The sequence below is a fragment of the Rhinolophus sinicus genome, chromosome 9 (genome assembly GCF_057876585.1).
Source record: "Rhinolophus sinicus isolate RSI-liver-muscle chromosome 9, RSI-T2T, whole genome shotgun sequence".
NCBI lineage: Eukaryota > Metazoa > Chordata > Mammalia > Chiroptera > Rhinolophidae > Rhinolophus > Rhinolophus sinicus.
This window is the reverse complement of record NC_142509.1, coordinates 3671324-3688513: the sequence shown is the minus strand read 5'-3', so window position 1 is coordinate 3688513 and position 17190 is coordinate 3671324. Positions and strand designations below refer to the sequence as shown.

At 44.4% G+C, this 17190-nt stretch overlaps 1 protein-coding gene across 2 annotated transcripts in view; it reads right to left on the bottom strand.

The window, feature by feature from the left end:
• UBASH3B (ubiquitin associated and SH3 domain containing B) overlaps positions 1-17190 on the bottom strand; it is a 138934-nt gene that overhangs the window by 88895 nt on the left and 32849 nt on the right. The gene's annotated exons all lie outside the window — the stretch shown is intronic.

Below are 17190 nucleotides of genomic sequence, written 5' to 3'. Positions count from 1 at the left end.
GATATTCCGTGCTCATGGATTGGAAGAATCAACATAGTTAAAATGGCCATATTACCCAAAGCAATATACAGATTTAATGCAATCCCCATCAAAATCCCAATGGCATTTTTTAAACATACGAACAAAAAATCATCAGATTTGTTTGGAACCACAAAAGACCCCGAATAGCCAAAGTAATCTTAAGAAAAAAGAACAATACTGGAGGTGTCATACTCCCTGACTTTAGCTTATACTACAGGGCTACAATAATCAAAACAGCATGGTATTGGCAGAAAAATAGACAAGTAGACCAATGGAATAGAATTGAGAACCCAGAAATAAACACACATAAATATGGACAGATAATTTTTGACAAAGAAGCAAACAACATACAATGGAGAAAAGACAGCCTCCTCAATAAATGTTGCTGGCAGAATTGGAAAGCCGTGTGCAAAAGAATGAAACTGGACTGCTATCTGTCACCATGTACCAAAATTAATTCAAAATGGATCAAAGAATAAAGCATAAGACCTGAAACAATAAACTGCATTGAAGAAAACATAGGTACTAAACTTATGGACCTTGGGTTCAAAGAACATTTTATGAATTTAACTCCAAAGGCAAGGGAAGTAAAAGCTAAAATAAATGAAAGGGACTATATCAAATTCAAAAGCTTTTACACAGCAAAAGAAACCATCGACAAAATAAAGAGGCAACCAAGTGAATGGGAGAAGATTTTTGCAAACAGTGCCTCCGATAAGGGGCTAATATCCAAAATATACAATGAACTCATGCAACTCAACAACAAAAAAAACAAACAAACCAATTGAAAAATGGGCAGAGGACTTGAAGAGACATTTCTCCAAAGAGGACATACAAATGGCAAATAGACATGTGAAAAAATGCTCAACATCACTAATCATCAGAGAAATGCAAATAAAAACCACAATGAGGTATCACCTCACCCCAGTCAGAATGGCTATCATCAACAAGACAAATAGTAACAAGTGTTGGAGAGGCTGTGGAGAAAAAGAAACCCTCAGACACTGTTGGTGGGAATGCAGGTTGTTGCAGCTACTATGGAAGGCAGTTTTGAGGTTCCTCAAAAAATTACAAATAGAATTACCATATGACCCAGCAATCCCTCTCCTGGGTATCTACCAAAAAAATCTGAAAACATTTATAAAGACACGTGTCCTCCAATGTTCACTGCAGCTTTATTTACGGTGGCCAAGACATGGAAACAACCAAAATGTCCTTCGATAGATGAATGGATAAAGAAGTTGTGGTATATATACACAATGGAATACTATTCAGCGGTAAGAAAACGTGAAAAGGGACCATTTGTGACAACATGGATGGATCTTGAGATTATAATGCTAAGTGAAATAAGTCAGACAGTGTCATGTGGGAGACCCTGCTCGCTGCGCCATTTGTCGTGCGAGGCGGCCTGCAGGGTCTGTAGTCCTGCTCCTCATATAAGAACTCAGGATATGGCTAGGCCAAAAAGGAACACCCATGGAGCCATTGATAGGGGAGTCATACCACTGTCGTCTCATTGGTGGCACTATAGTGTCACTGGAGGCTGGATCCACATGATCTGCAACCACCTGTCTACTTCTCTGCCTGCCAACCAACCGACTCAAGTCTCTCGACTGGACTCCTGACTCGACTCACTGACTTACCGACCAGCGCAGCCACGACAGTTATATCAGTGGCTAATTGGCTAATTGGTTACAGCTGACAGCCAACTAGCCACAGCTGATGGCCATCTACTACTCGAGCCAGCACCCCTCCACGTGAGGTCGAGACCTGGAAACTGCTCTCTGGGGCTCTGTACCCACAGACAGAAAAAGCAGAGAACCATATGATTTCACTGTTATGGGTATATAAACCAAAAACAACAAAAGAACAAGACAAACAAATGAGAAACAAAAATTCATAGACACAGATAATAGTTTAGTGGTTACCAGAGGGTAAGGGGGGTGGGGGGTGGGAGATGAGGGTAAAGGGGATCAAATATATGGTGATGGAAGGAGAACTGACTCTGGGTGGTGAACACCTGAAATCTATGTAATTTTACTAACAATTGTCACCCCAATAAACTTTAAAAAAAAAATTTAAAAGTACTGTTATCGAGGATCTGATGAGTGCTACGTTATTTCATTTTACATATGTCATACCTAATCTTGGCACAATCTATGAGACAAGTTATCCCATTTGACAGGTCAGAAAGCTGGTACAAAACAGTTAAATAACTTGCCCAAGGTCCTACGGCTGAAGCTGGCAGAGCTGAAATTCAAACCCAAGTCCACTGGACTCCGTGGCCTTGCTCCTCCCACAAGCCTCCCAGCACTAAACTCAGTGCCCCCGCACTAAATGTCTCAGGGTTCTGCCAGGGACCTGAGGCTCTAGGGCTTTCATTTTTTGGTCTTTGGGAACAAAAAAAGCAGCTCTATCTGAACTGTATTTTAAACATATGAGTAGGCACTTATGCATCTACTTTCTTGGAGGTGTTTAACACCTGAGTGAGAAATACACTTAACAGTTACATTCATTCTCACCAAACAAGTGCCGCCCTAGTGTCATGGGGGCTGGGCCATGGGGGGACGAGGGGAAGGGAACAGGAAATCATTTGCTGGTGGTTGACCAGGCCCCTTGTGACTTCTCAGAGTTACAGAACTGCCACCAACAGTCACAGCAGTTCCTGGGGAACGAGAACCTTGGGGTCAGCCAGCAGGCACCAGTGGTGACATCATGGGGTACAGCAATGGAAAATATACAATCTCCAAGGGGTTGTTTCTCCCTTTATGAACACAGAGGGCTAAATAAACTAATTATAGTCACCACACCCCCAACCCCCACTGAGGGCAACTGGCATTTACAGGTGCCTTTGCTGTTTGTAGTGCTTTTCTCTCTATTGATCTGTAGCCACAGCCACGCCTAACACATGGTGGAGGCCACAGGGTCCCGGAGGCCTCAGTGTGGCCAAGGACAACCTCACCCCCACTCCATCCCAGCTCCTGCCAGGACACCTGTCACACTGCTACAGGTCCTTTAGGTTCTGATGTGATCATTGTGAGGGACTACAGGGTAGGACGGCTTCCCTAGGGGGAAGAGCAGGGGCCTGACATTCTCACTGTCCATCAGTCCAGGGTGTCCCATTTCCTGCGGCAGGCAATGAGAAGCTGGAAAGTGGGCCTTAGAGGGGAGAGGAAGAGAGACTGTCCCTGTCTCTGGGCCTCCCTCTCTTTTGCTAGGACTCCATGGAGTCTGGCTGTATTTGAAGGCTGGGACCTGGGGGACAGGGGTCTCTGCCACATGGAGGCAGCCAGGCCCAGGCAGAGAGGTAGCTTTGAGGGAACCTCATGAGATTAGGCTGGTCCTAGGAGTAGCCCTGATCCTGAACAGCGAGTCGTCTTGCCCAACTTGTTATACTGTGGCCTCAGCAGGGCTGGGGGGAGATTAGGCAGGAGTCTGTGTGAACATCTGGGCAGGAGGGGAAAAGAGAGATGAGGCGATAATTGGCCCACCTCCCTCTGTGGTCTACACATTGTGAGATTAGAGTGGCCTTGCCCAAAGTCTTCCACTGGGAGGAAAGGGGGGGATTTTCCTTCTGTCTCCCCTTTGGCAAACCTTGTGATTCCCCTCTTCAACCAGGTCTGACACTCAAGTTTTGGTAAACTAGACTTCCTAGACAAGGATTTTATCTAAGTGGGCGATAGTGCAGTTGTGCGATCTGCCCAGGGGTGGAAAGAGCACATTTCTACAACGCAAGCCTCCTTAGAGAGCAGCCAAGACTGAAAGCGCTAAGCTAGGTTTCCTGTGCAAACTGGCCTCAGAATATGAAAGGGGCCCCGATGTCCCCAGCCTCAGATTGGACAGAGATTCCCTATGAAACTCATCATAGCTCCTACTTGTGTCCTAGGATTCCCATTCCTTTTGGAGTTCTTGCCAGCCCCAGCTTCCTGCCACCACTACACAGCTTTTCTGTCCCTAGAGACAGGCGGTGTAACATGATCGGAAAATCCCCCCCCCAATCCTCTCTCGTTGTCCCCACTGCCTCTAACCCAAAATGCATGAAGGTGAGTGTTAGCTAGTGCGGCAAAGGAGGGAAGAGAAACATTCGAATTGCCTCCATTTTTGAACATTTTCAAAAGAGAGGGAAATGTGCTTTTGACTAAAATTCAAGGGATTGAACTTCATGACCTCTCGTCTTTGAGGGAGGGATGCTGTCTCTGTTACAAATGGTCCCAAAGCCAGAGGGCTGTGGTAAGGACTGAAGACCTCTCTCTCTCTCTGTGGTTTGCAGAATCTGGCAAGGGCTGGGAAGCCATATGTTGTGTTCTGAGACTCGAGCATAAACTTCTGCTGGATGTTTGGATTTGGGTTTTTAAATTACTCCCTGTTTTGGGGGGGGGGAGAGAGAGAGAGAGAGAGAGAGAAGGGGTATGTGTCTACGCGTGTGCTCTGAAGGGGGTGGGGGAAACGATGGGGTGGGGAGAGGAGGAAGAGGAGGAAAAGAGGAGCAGTTATCATTACGGACTTTCTCATCAGTGTTTCTCAAGCAAGTTCTGCTGTTTCTCTCACTGGCCACAGATGAGGCAGACGGCTCTAAAAGATTATGGCTCAACTGAAGCTGCGCTAGTCACAGGGATCTTTTGATTCAGCTTCTGGCTGGTCTCTGCAGAAGCCCAATAAAGCATCACGTGCCCTATTGCACTCCTCATAGGCATTGACAGCAGGGCTACAAACTGTTCTGACAGAGGCAGCCACCTCCTCCACTGGCAGCAGTGCAGTCCTTCTGGATCAAGGAGTCCCACCCTGGACTGCCAATCAATAATAACAAGCAACATTTCTTGAGTGTTATGTGCCAAGCACTATGTAAGCCTTTCATATTCATCTCGTTTAATCTTCAATGATAACAACTCCATGATGCAGCTACTAGTATTATGCCTATTTTACAGACAAGCAAAGGAGAAGGTAAATAATTTGTACAAGATCATGCAGATAGTGAGTGGGACCCGGGCTCGAACTCAGGTTTGCCTGACACCTCTCCTCTTCACCACTATTCTCCCTTGCCTTCCTGTCATCAGCTGCAGTGCTTCCCTGCTGGACTCTAGCAGCTGGCATTGCTTCAACTGTGAGCAAGGCTGGCAAGAGAAAGTATACTTGTAAAGTGTTTGAAGTTAATTCTCAACACCATTAGCATCTCCAGTTTTATTGATGAGGAAACTGAGGGTCACAGGTAAATATTCAAACTCACACAACTGAGAAGCAGCACAGCCAGGATTCAAAGCCAGGACTGAGTTCAGTCCTGTGCTTCCTCCATTTTATTTATCACACTGTCTCTGGACCAGATTCCTGTAGGAAGGAGTCTGTCTCTCAATTGCTTCAGATTTTAAAGTAAAGGTGGAAGAGGGAGCTCAGAACATTTTTCTTAAGTGTCCCATAAATACATTTAGTTGGGATTTTGGAAAAGACTTGAACCTAAGGGTCAATGTGTAGACATTTCAGGGAGGCAGATTTTTGAAGAACTTCCGAATGATCAAATATGTCCAAAGGTAGCGCAGCCTGGTCAGGTGGAGAGCTCCCTGGTGATGGAGGAGTTCAAGCACGGTCTGATGAACACTTCGTGGCACTCCTGCAAGGGAGTTTATAGGGAGCCGCTGTTGTGCTGGCCATCCACTATCTGAGCACCCTTCTTATTTAGGGGCATTGCAATGTGGGTGACAGGGGACCCCCACTAAGGAAGCCAGTGGGGCAGATGCTCTGTCTTTCAACTTCCTGCCAGATATCACCCAGGCAGATGACCTAGACTTAGCCAATCAACTGCTCCTATTAAGAACTTGAAACCTGAAAGGAGTGACCCAATGTGCAAGGATGGTGGCAAGTATGTGGCAGCAGTGTCCTTGGCCCCTGTTTTCAGAGCCTGGTTATCTAGGCTTCGGGTCAATTCTGTGAGCTGCCTAAAATCTTCTGTTAAGTTAGCCAGAGGTGGTCTCTGACATGGTACATAAGCATCTAATAGAAGGCTGGCTTAGAACAGGTCACCAAGCTGGCTGTATATCTGAATCACTGGTGCAGCTCAGTAAGAACACAGATCACAGGTTCCAGGGTCACCAAGACCTTCAGAATCAGAGTCTTCAGGGGTACACTCTAAATATCGATGTTGTTTTAAAACTCCCCAGATGATTCTGACATACAGCCAGATTTGGGAGGACTGAAATAAGTAAGCTCTATAGTCTCCAAAATAAAATACTATGATTCTCTGAAAAATTCTTACCAAGAATTTGGGCATGGCTCTTCGGCAAATGCAAGATATCTATAATTTATTTACATTTACTAACAAGGTTATTTCATTGGACAAATAGCATACACTCCCCGGAGGGCAAAACTATGATAGTCCTTCCATTTCCACAGGATATTCCTTTCCAAGGGCTTGCCGCATCCACAGACCTTTACCACAGCTGACATAAACTCATGCCTTTCTCAGTGGGTGAGACCCATGATTTCATGTGCATTCATCCATACAATGCCATAATGTCAACCAAGCACAAGACCTTTTACTTCCCAAAGCAAGGTCTCCTTCATTATGTGGTGCTGCTCTTACAATCTACTGTGCCCCTTCTGTGTGCCCGAGGAAAGCCTCATATCCATTCTGTGCCTCAACCTCCCCGTCTGAAATGAGGACTACTAATACCATGCTGTCTTGTTCTGTCTCATGGCATAAGGACAAAAGAAGGCTGGAAGCTTGGCACATCTCCAAATTCTGATTATAAACCCTCAGAAAGGACGCATTTTAGAGATGGAAGCTGAACATCCAGTCAATTTCTGGGGCTCAGTTCAGAAGCGTAGGTCCCTATATCACCATTGCTCATTCATCCTGGAGCAAAATGTCCATTCATCCTGGAAATAACTGCTTTTAAGAAGGTGTGACTCAAGGTCACTAGAACTTTGTTTCAGAGGGATCTGTTTTGTTTTGTTTTGTATTTTTAACACCATGGGTAGGAAGGGACCTGTGAAGTCCAGTGAGTCCTCCCCTCACTTCCCAGCACTCAGAGTGTTTTGGTCAGGGCATTTTCTAGGGCAGGAAATTCCATAGCCGCCCTCAGTAGCCCTCCTGGTGCTCAACAAGGCTGGATGAAAGAGACTAGAACACACTGGGCCCTGACTATGCAAAACCATCATTCAGGGGCGGCATGGAAGAGTGCATGAGAGTCCCTGGGTCCATTTGGGCTGCTAAGAAAGCCCCTGTCATGTGGTCCCTTTCTCTGGAGAAGCTTCCAAGCCCACCCTGGGGGTATATCTGCCAAGGCTGCTCCATAGAAAAGTTAACTGACCTCCCACCTCCTCATCTACAGCTTCAGATCAGCCACTAGCCTCGAGAGGACCTTGAGGACAACTTAGCCATTTGGTTTCTGTACAATTTGCATCTGTACAGAACACATAAATTTATCTTCCAGCATCTTCAAAATGTACACAGCTGAATTCTACTGCTGACTTTGGCACTCGCTCCTGGTATCTGAGGAGAACAGATTCAATTAAAAAGGAAGTAACAGATGCCACAAATCACTTCCGCATTTTGAGAGAAGTCCCCCCCCCCCCCCGCAAATGGCCTGAATTAGTTGATAATGAACAGCAGTGCAGCAAAACAAGCTGTCATGACAACTTCCAACTTGGCTGCCACCCAAGGGGAAGCTGTGGGTTCTTCCTCCTAGGTGGTCTTCATGCCTGGCACATTCTTCTGTCTGGTATGGGTATTGTGTGTGCAGAACTTGGCTGGAGGTAGACAATGAACAAAAAAATATCAACCCTGGGGTGCTTTTTAGCTTTGAGATTCTTTGCTTTCACTTCCTTATCCTCAGTATCCTTGTGAGGGGTGCGTGTGTGTTTGTGTGGACGTCAGGAGCAGGATTAGTACCGCACTTTAGAGGTCGCAGAAGAAAGCCCACGGAAAGCAGGGGATTTGCCCAAACTTAAACAGAGGAAATCTGTTCTGTCAGGAAAGCTCGGTTCTTTTCCCTCATGCGTTTGTGCCCCGCACGCAGAATGAGGGAGTGATGAGGCCGAGGCCAGGCTGCCATGCCCCAGGAGCGCGCGCCGGGCAGGCACAGGTACCTGTGTTCCTGGGACACGTCCTCGCGAGGCACTTGAAGGTTGCGGATGCCGGGCCTTCCTTGCCTACCACTCAGGCCTGCTCTCCAAGTCCACATTCTGGCCTGAGCTCCGCTCCACCCTGCCTGCCTCCTGGGAGCCTACCTAGCACTCAGGGGCAAGCGTCTTGTCATTGATGACTTGGAGTGGGGTCCACCTAACTGGAGAGTGTGGCAAGGAAAAAAGGAAGGAAGGAGATGAATTTTTGAATGAGATTCAATTGCCTCTCCTCTTTTTCCTAAACACTGAAAAGACTAAGAATTCCAAGGCTTGGACTAAGGATGGGGTCCCTCCCCCAAAAGACATATCTGTTGCAGAGATGTTTAGAGCCTGGAACTATAAGGCTGAGATGCTTCCTTGCCAGAGATTTTAAAGAGGACGGATGGGGCTCCCTTTGGGGGAATCTTGCCTGCATGTAGAGGCATAAAATTAGCAGTGCTCAGACTTTTCCTTCCATGAATTATGTTTCCAGCAGTCCTCAAGCAACAGGGCTCCCACACTTCCTAACCCTGTGACTTACTGGTGACCTTGTTTGCTGAAACAAGAGTCAAGATCAATGTTTTGCCTATGGCCTGTCAACAAAAAGCCTGGTTTCAAAATTAAGATTGTCCCAGAAAATCCAAGATATGCACTTAGCTGTTCCCATGACCTTTCCAACACCTCCCCCAGGTCCCCCCCAGCCCTGCCCCCAAAGCCTACACCTGGGCTTCCTCTCCCCATGGAATGAGAGAGCAAAAGCTCTAGGGAAGGGGTGTGCAGCACGGGCTTTCTGTGTTCCCACAGCTCACCGATTTTGTCCCCCCAGCTCTCCCTAGTATGCCCTTCTAGGGCAACCTTCACGCCTACTACCACTTCTGCTTTGGCACCTTTGTTTTCCCATTTCAGCTGTGTCAGGGCCAGCTACCGTTTAATTACAACTAAAGATCACATGCTTCTGGAGGCAAACGGAGACAATGCAACCCGTTGGATGAGGGTTTCACTTCTAGCTCCATGACTTTTCAGATGGGGGACATCAAGTATGGTACTTAATGTCTCAGAGTCTCCAAAAATGGGAGGAGGCTGTAGCTACCTAGCAGAATGGATGTGATGCAGAGTGAGATAATATATGCAAAGGACAGTACTATGCCTGGCATATAACAGCCTGCACAATAATCGGGGCAGTTTCTCTCTTGCCAGGCCAGGGGACTGGGATATGGCCAAACATACCACTTTGGCCAGATTAGCACCTGCTGCCTCTCACCATTAAAGCAACTACTTTTGGAGCCATAACACAAATCCTTCTTTAACCATTGGTCTTTCATCTGGGTGACTTTCTTTCCCTTACTTCTACCCCCAAATAAAGAAAACTTAAGAGAGTTGACTATTTCTACCCTCTACCACCTCTAGAAAGTGCAGCCCTTAAAGAAACCCTGGGACAAAGTTCTCTATTTAAAAATACATATGTATAAACAACTGTTTCCAGAGACATCTGTCCATAATTTCTCTGGGGATAACAACCCTCTAAAATCCCAGCTGCCTTAGAATAGGGCAATTCTCTTATAACCTGCTGCAACTGAAGCTTCTCCAGTCCCCTGTACTCAGGCCCCTGTGGAAACTATTTTCATACCCGTTGGCCTCTGTAACCTTTCACAAGCCAAACTTCAAGCAAGGTAAAAAAAAGCAAGTGTTTTCAAAACTGAAAACTGTGAACTTCTTCTAGTCTCAGCCACCTTCTCAGAGGAAGACCCTGGGCAGTTGTGATTCAGATGCTCCATATTCAACTAAATAAAAGAAGTAGCTGGCTGGCTTCAGGCTTCCCAAGCCAAGGACTCAGCCCTTATGAAAAAGGTCAACCAGCTCTGGTTTCTCTGAGTTCATACATGGTCTACGAAGCACTCGCTCCTATTGGCAAAACTTTGCTTTGGTCTCTATGGAACCTGTAAGCCACAGGCAACTTGAGCAAATTTGGCTGGTTTCTGAATCCAAATGAGTCATTCTTGAGGCCATGACTGCTGGCCTGCTATGGACAGTGGTCCCTGATCCAAGAATCCCTCTTGTCCCCTAAGATAGGGAGGAACAACCGTTCCGAAGTCAGTAGGGCACATTCCAAGGATGCCAGGTCCCTAGAGTGCATCTCCCAGGGCCATGCCATTGCTGATCTCTCTTTCACCCTAGAAAAATGTGCTTTTCCATCACCCCTAAACCAATACCAGGTCTCCAAGTCCTCTTTCTCTTAGAACCTCAGTCATTTATTTCCTGTGTCCTTGGAGGAAGTACACGTGACCTCACAAAGGGTCTCGAAAGCACAATAAAACAATACTTTATATTTATGCCAAGAACCCTGTAGTCTCAGATGGCCCCACTTATTCTCAATGTCTAAATGTTTCTATTCAGACATGATATAAACTTCTTTTTGAATAAACTACCCGTTTCAAAACCTAGTCTATGTCTCTTAATCTGGAATATTTCCCCATATTTTCTAAGGGGATAAACATTGTTTGACTGATATTTGTTTTGCTTTAAAAAGTAAAATGAAAAAGAAATTTCAAAGAAGTATGTGGCATAGTCTGCAACTAACCAAGTTCAACAACCATTGCTAAGAACCTGCTGTGGCCCGGGAAAGGGGGAAGAGGACATTCCAAAAATGAGCCAGACACAGCACCTATCTTTAGGGAGTGTGTGATGTGTTTAAAGAGTGAATAAATGAACAAATGAACGATGAACGCATGCAAAGTCAGGATTGGTAGTAAGTTTTATAGCAATTCTTTTCCTTCATTTAATTGCATTAATGTGGTCCAAAGAAGAGTAAGGGGACTATATATTTTTCCTGAGTTAAAATCTGATGGTTCTTCCTGCCTAATGTTTTATCTGTTTCCCCAAGCTCCAAACACATCTTTGGTTTCTAGAATCTCTTGTAATTTGGGGATCTCTGAAATCTCCAATTTGACCTTCAGAAATGAAGGAAAGGAGTCTTCACACGTTTTGGGGACAGAGTCCTGTATTTTATTTTGTGTGGTGATGTGCTCTGCCTTCCTTTAATTACTTTCAACAGATCTTTATTTTAGACTCTTACATTTCTCTCTATGCTGATGTCAGTAGTGTTTTGGATGAAACTTTCCTCACACATAACTATGTTGGACTTGGATTCATTACTAAAGCAAATAATTCTATTTTTTGAGCAACTGATTTCCACTTTTCTTCATGGTGTGTTTGCTGATGCTGACCATCTCTCTCTGTTGAGTATACACTATAGTATTTGCAAGCCCCATCTTAGGACTAAGGGATACATAACTTCTGCTCTCACAGAGACTATAATCTACACTGGGCATCAAGATTAAAACATGGGGAAGAGATACATGGTGGTACAAGGCTTCATAAGGGAGGAGGCCAACATATACTCTAGAAGTTCAAAGGAGTGAGATGGTTTGCTGTGGGCAAAAGTTGTCAAGACAGGTTTTGAGATGGTGGCAGGGACACCTCCAATGGAAAATCAAAAAGAAAGAACTGGTCTTATTCTCAGCTCTCTATCCCTCCTACTCTGAACACCCTTAGTTACTCATGAGAAGCAGTGGGCTGGAGAGTGGGTGTATGCAGATGCAAACCTGTGGTGCTGGGTAACGTGGGTGTGGTGCACGTCCACGGAGCTCAGGGCCTTGGGATGAGAATCAGAAGGAAGAAGGAGTTCCCTCTGAAGAGCCCACAGGTGTCAGAAACTGAGTATTACCCAAAACGCAGTTTAAAAAGGCTCCCATCCCGTTGGGTGACCAGTAGAGCTTGCCACTGCAAGTGCCTCACTCTCATTAATGAGACTTCATTTTATTATTTCCATGCTATGTAGTTTCTCCCCTGCCTTTTAGACTAGTACATTTAACTTTTTGTGTTAATTACACTGCGGGACGTCAAGCTACAGTGCCCAATAAAAAATAAAAAAGCAGAACATTTCCCATTGCCTTTTTTGTTTCTTTGTTACCCAAAAATCAGTCAAGTCCTTAGACCCTCCCAAGATACAACTAGATTTGTTAATGTCCTCAAACAAAGAAGCCAAGAAATCCAAAGGAGATGGAGCAGAATCACACAACCATGCAAATTAGCACAGGCCCACGGGATTAGAATATTGGGGGCTGGGAATTTTTAATATGAAACAGAAAATATCACCCATGGCACTAATGCTCTTTTTGTGATGAAACATGATTCTGCTTAAATGTGGAGCAGAGTGTCTTTTCCTGGAACTCTCAGCACATACAGATACGGAGTCCTGAATCTCCCAGGGCTTGTCCCCATCACAGGAGTTCCTTGTGTGGGGCAGTTTACCACCTACCCTAGGTGAGGCTTTCCCTCATCTGTCAGCAGTACACTGCCCGATTCCATTCCGAACTGCTAATATCAAGATCAGAAGTAATTTATGAAAGCGAATAAGATGAACACAGGAAAACTAAAATGAAAAAACTAAACAAAAAGACTATTTAAGTTTATTAACCAAACTATAAAGCTTAACAAAAAATGTTAAACTTAGTGAATACTTTCACTATCTGTGTAACTGGTCAGGGCCTGAATGAAGGAGGAGACAAAGCTCTCCAGGTTAAACCATCCACCCAGCCCTGGGGACTTCACACTGAGTTTAAAGCCTTGAGGGATCGGGTCTTGACCCAAGTCTGTAAAGAACAACTTCTGGGTCTCCACCGAATCACCAGGGACTGACCGTCACTCAAACGGCACGGCTGCTCTAAGGGAAATGAAGGCTGCCACGGCTTCTCATGGCCCCCAGACCCATACCTAGTGGACCTTCTCTAACACCCACCCATGATCTTGTACCACACACATGCCCACCAAGCAAATCCACGTGAATAAAGCTCCTGATTGGCTAACGACAGGTTCCACCGCTGGCCTGTGGGTACCACTGCCAATTTCTTAATAAATTAAAAAAATAAATCATACCATTTATGTAGAGCTTAATAGATCACAAAACATTTAAAATCTGTCATCTGACATGGTTCTCATAATAATTTTGGAAGGTGGATACCATTATTTACAGAATAAGAGATAGCACAGAGAGATTGAAGGAAATACAAAGAACACACAGTTAGGAAGCTGCTGAGCTCGGATTCAAACCCAGTTCTGTGGCTCCACGTGCCACACTCTTTCCAGTTGTACTTTTTCTGAGATGAGGGTCACACTGTTCCTTACTCTCTAAGATGTGGAAGGCAGGCACTCTGCCACATCCGATACATCGCAGAGTGGAAAGAGTGCATGCCCTGGAGAGAAGGCTGGATTCCGATCCAGGGAATTACATTTTGTATGTAAATATATACCCTCTTACATGTGACAGGTTCATGAAGCTCCCAGTACAGCATCTGCTTGCTCAGTAAATACTAGTGTCTTTCCTTAATTCTGTCTCTAAATTGCTGTAAACTTATGAATCTACAGTGCAATGCAATCACTAAATCCCCAGTTATCCTACGTGCCTACCCTACATCCCCTAAACTTCAAAGATCAAGGCACTGAGGTGCTATATGCTGAAGCAGCAAATGGAGAATTCAATCTGAACAAAACGACAGGAACAAATGTGAGGCAGGATGACAGAGAAAACAGGACCCAGCACTGGGAAGAAGTAGACCTGGATTTGAATTCTAGCTCCCTCAGTCATTGGCCACAAAACATGTGACTGGTCAAACTTTTCTTCATATTTCTGAGCTTCAGTTTTCTCATCTGTAATATGGGAATAATCGTATCTGTTAAAGCACGTTGTGGATTGAAAAGGTAAGTTGGAAAGTTAGTGCCACATTCCTGGTAACTGATTTGAATCATTACCCAATTATTTGAGTTTGAAAATGTAGTTTAGATGTTTTGAGAGCTACCTAGTGTCCCTTAGCAGTCAAACAAAACTTCAAACTTCCCCAAACTCTAATCTCCGAAAACCGAATGACTATTATGTGGGTGTTGATGTATCCCCAAAATAGCTTGGCTGACTTTTCTTTGCAATCAACAAATCCCTCCAGTGAAACACTGGAGTCACCAACTACTGATGTTCTGATCTTTACTTGAAAAACAATACCGCATACCACCCTCTTATTTTAACAGCTAGCACAGGGTAGGGCAGGAGGAATCTCCACCCACGCTTGTTCTGAACAGACATCGTGTGGCAACCGATGTGAAAACAAGATAAGGAGAAATGTCTGTCAACAGACCCAAGCCTCCCCTAGTAGTGGGCTGACTTCTGTGTATTCTGCACAGAGGGAAAGCCAGAGACCATGCAGTGTCCTGCCATGCTGTTCTGATACAGCTGTGATGCTAAATATGGCCAAAGAATGGTGGGGCAACAGTATGGACACACATGCAACTGACTTATTCTAGACTTTAGCTGTCTTTTAAAATATGTATTTAGTGACATAATGCCTTATAGAATCATCATTAAGGTTAAATTCCTATCAGCTTAGAAGTAAGGAATTAAAAACGAATTAAAAACTGGTCATCAGGTTGGGAACCATATGCTCAACGTCTGTTCAGAAACTTCCCAACAGCTCTATACTATGGGTAACTCTAAACAATGTATTGGAAAACTTCATTTTAAAGCCCCTTTGACATGGCTGGGATGCAGGAACCGATGAACTGACGCAGAAGTGCTACAGGGCAGTTCTTTTTTCTGTCTTTCCTGAGCATCATCATACCTCCAGGGAGAAAGCTACAGTATAAATGAAGGTCCAAACAACATACCCAAGGTGCTAACAGGATTTTAATGCATAAAACATGATATGCATAAATGTTCATGAGTAGTGAAAATATTTTTTTAATGGCACAAGAAAGAAACCACAAAGTCTCTTAGAGCTACTAAAATGACCACAGAATTAGACACTGATCAGCATCCACCATCTCTGGCTCTCATCTCTGAGAATAATGGAGTGACTACATGGGATTCAGGGAGACGGCCCCAGGAGGGGTGGCGGTATCATCACAACACAAATACGGAAGGACTCTCATGTTTGCAAAGGACCCCGGTGCACATGTTCTCCAGCCTGCCGGCCCTAATCCAGGAGCCCCTGTCCACCCACAGGCTCCTGTCAGATAATGCCAGAGCTCCAGCTCCTTTCAAGCATCCATGAAACTGAATAATGACAGGAGTGAGTGGAATAGAAAAATAAACGCAAGTTTTGGATTGTAAAGCATGCCATTCAGTTGTGAATGGCATGCCCTGGGAGACCAAAATTAAGCACATGCAAAGTTCCAAGCTGGGACCTGTAAACCAAAATGGTTCGCTTAACTTTGGCATTCAAGGTACCCCCAGTCCAACATGTCTCTTTCAGCTGCTCTTCCTTCCGTGCTTACAATGGCTTCTCAGCAGCAGTGGCCATGCTTCCTGGGCTGCAGTCACTTCCTTATCAACTCCTTAGTTTTGCTATATTTGCATCTGTACTCTATGGTGTTTAAGTATTTCTCTTTAAAATAACTCATTCACTTTAACTCAAATACATTTTAAAGAAAATTTGTATGACTTCTATAAATGGAAAACTAGTGCCCTTTGCCATAAACAGAAAATATCGAATAATAATAATAATAATAATAATAATAATAATAAAACAGGAAACAAAACAACTTTACTAAATTCTAGTTACACACTCTTGCCCGCCAGTGTTCTGAGCCTAAGGCCTATAGCTCTTGGTTAGAGAGATTAATAAATATTAGAGAGGTGTTAAAGATAAACTAGCTGAGCTGAGACTCTCACCCTTACAATCAGAATTGAAAAAGAAATAATTATTCACCATGTGAATCACTGTTTTCTTATGTCATGTCTGCATCTCACGCAAATCAGACCCATGGTCCACTAACACCATCTCTGTGTGTCCCATAGTCCACTTCATGAATGGGCCTCTGCCATTATATCCCCAGAGCCTAGAACATTGTGCAGGAATAATACTGTGGGCACTCAAGACATTATTTGTTGAGTGAATGAATGCATGCATATCTTAGCCTCATCATTCTTTATTCCAGCCATACCTAAAGGCTTGTTTACCCTCAAGTGACTCACACACACACACACATAAACCTCCATGCCCTTTTCCATTCTGTACACTTTATGGAATGTTTTTCCATCTCCACCCACATTCCTCCAACTAGTTAACTCTCAAATCTGCAAGTCTAACTTTGTCACATCTTCCCTCCATGGTTTTCTTTACCACTTTGGGTTGAGACCAGCAATGCTTTTCAGTAATGCCCACTATGATCATCACATGATAATCACTAATTTGCTTGTGCTTTTCTCCCTACCAGTCTCTAAACAACTGGAAGGGAGGAAATGTGTCTTCTCTCTTTCTCGTGTTGAATGAAAGCGTCTCTGGCTATTTCCCCATATGCTCTTGTTGTACCAGACAAACCTTGCCTTTCTTTGTGCAGACTGTCACTGTGCGTAATGCCTTTGACAATATGCAAACTACCTTCCTGAGAAGTCTTTCAGGGCCCATCCCCTAAGCCAACTGTTCCCACAATACCCCTTTATATCACTATTACTGTAGAGTTTACCTCATGTCATAAAGCAATTCTTTGTTTTATGCCGCTAGGATTCAGTACAGTATGAGCTTCTCATTTTTGTGTCCCCAAGGTGCAGAGAGTGCCTATTATATAGTGACTAATCACTAAATATTTTCTGAAGGAAGGAATGAACATCTAGTAGGAAAAAATTTTTCTATTGACCTCTCTCCTCTTAGCAACTCCAAAAGTACCTGGAATCACGATCAGTAAAATAATCATGATTAACACAAAAATATTAACTTGATTGCTAACACTTACAGAGTACTTACTATCTGCCAGGTACTTAATAAGCATTCTCTCATTTATTATCCCCTAACATTGTAAGGTAAGTACTTCTATTGATGCCAATTTGCAAGTGAGGAAATCTGGGCTTAGGGAGATTAAGTCACTTGTCTAAGGTTACATAAGTGGCAGAGCCAAGAAATGGACCCATGCCTGAAAAACTCCGATATTCTTAACTACCATTCTGACCTACTCTCTGACCTTATTCTGCCTGACCTACTGCCCTCCTGCATGACCAGAAGCCAAGTCCTGGGCGGACAGATCTGGGCCTGC